Here is a 1,750-nt window from a genome sequence, read left to right on the forward strand (position 1 = left end):
TAGCGTAGGGCGAGCATCTTGCTGACATCGTCCCCGTTGCCACCGCTGTTCTGCTTTTACAGGTGCTGTGGCAGCAGCTTTCCCGTGGTGACAGAGCCCGGCAGTCGGCAGGGGCAAGTAGAGCAGGTGAAGGCGTGGGAGCGAACACTCCATGGGAATGGGCTGCGGTCTTGCTCACATCACTGCAGCACACGATTTCCCTGTCTTTGCAGAATCTTTCAGCAACTTGAGGAGAGGAGCAGTCGGAGCGCTGACCTAAGCCGCAGTGGATGAGAGAAGGAGAGGCCGTTGTGTTCGTAAGTTCTTGCACATCGGGCACCGTTGAGCTGTCTCTCGGTAATGTCTTGCTTTCTGCTCTGTTCAGGTCACACCGGGGCTTTTCCTAGCGACGTCCAAGTCCTTCTGGTGCGCGGATTGTGTTGCATCTTGTGGGCTTGGTGAGCGTGCCCGGCAAGGGGCAGGGTGCCAGCGAGCAGAGCGTCCGTGGCGCTTTGGAGGTGGCTCTTTTGGCAGCAGAGGCCGTAGCTGACTGGCACAGAGGTGACTGCCTGCCATTTGTTTCGGCAGGTGCCATCAGCCGCTCAAAGAGAGTGCGGCTGCCTTTGAAGATGCGCTGTGAAGAGGGATGGAGACCTAGAGTACTGCACACGCTTAGCTGATGGCAAAGCGTTTTGGGGTGTCCTGACCGTGCATGCTGCCGTTGAGGGAGGTGTCTTCTGGATGAGCGCAGCGTGGGAGGCGGAGGCAGCACAGTGCACATGTTGGAAAATGAGAGCAGACAGCTCCCACCTGTCTGTGGTTTGTATTGCAGCTTTGCTTTCTTTTGCTCAGGTCCTAGCACTGCTCATTTGTGCTCCCTGAGCACATCCTGCACTGTGCAGCACTAGCGCAGGAGGCAYGTGCWGTCTTTTGTCAGGCCTCGATCACCAGCATCGGGCTGGCGGATGGCGGCTTGTTCTGTGCAGCCAGATGAAATAGGCTCTGTCGTTTGTGGCTGGACATCTTTCCAGCCCTCATCGTGGCCTCATCAGTCACTGTTGTTCCGGGGTTTTGCTCCACCACCGCTCCGGGYTCTTGTGCTTTCCTGGCCCCCTTTCACYGTTTTATTTCCTGTGCGGTCAAGGTCTTGGGCCTTGCTGGCTTCCTCTGCGTTCCTGTTCTGGACTTCACTGTCCCCTTTCTGTCACAGGCAGTGGTATTTGACTCTCTGTTCTTGTCCAGAGCATCAGAGCTGCACAAGTGTGCTATCGTAGAGCTTACTGGCTGGTGGTAGCTTGTGTGTGTCTGTCCTGGGGGAGGRATATAGTCAGGGTAGCAGAATAGAATAATTTAGCTCTGAAATATTTTGGAGGTGGGATTTCACTAAGTTTAAATCTAAGTTTATATACATATACACTATATATACATTCACACATTTTTTGTCTTTTTTTAATGTAGCCTATGATTAATTCTGGTTTGTATTTTCACACTGTTAAGGTGAAAGCTTGGTTTCTGAAGCCTTCAGAAGAAGCTGCCTGCTTCAGACCAGGCATGAGGGAGATGCAAGCACATCTGCATGCCCAGCCATAACGGTTTGTTTTCAGACTGTAATAGAAGTGATGCTGATTTAGTAAAATAAAAATAGATATGCTGGAAAGTAGAGCGGTCTCTTTGCTGAAGGAAGACATCCTTGCGGTGTCAATGCGCATGGGCCGAATGAAGACCGCTCTGCACGTGTGGTCAAGGGGCTGACTCCCCGCCTGCGTGCAAG

General features: G+C 52.8%; 1 long non-coding RNA gene across 1 annotated transcript; it reads left to right on the forward strand.

The window, feature by feature from the left end:
- The first annotated feature begins 42 nt into the window (after positions 1-42).
- Positions 43-1,639, forward strand: LOC112953055. The gene is made up of 4 exons (XR_003250509.1): positions 43-126; positions 213-437; positions 568-798; positions 1,477-1,639. It is a non-coding gene; the product is annotated as an uncharacterized LOC112953055 (long non-coding RNA).
- The last annotated feature ends 111 nt before the right edge of the window (positions 1,640-1,750 follow it).

Source organism: Nothoprocta perdicaria, unplaced genomic scaffold (assembly GCF_003342845.1).
Source record: "Nothoprocta perdicaria isolate Ctin4 unplaced genomic scaffold, notPer1 scaffold_107, whole genome shotgun sequence".
In the NCBI taxonomy this organism is placed as follows: domain Eukaryota; kingdom Metazoa; phylum Chordata; class Aves; order Tinamiformes; family Tinamidae; genus Nothoprocta; species Nothoprocta perdicaria.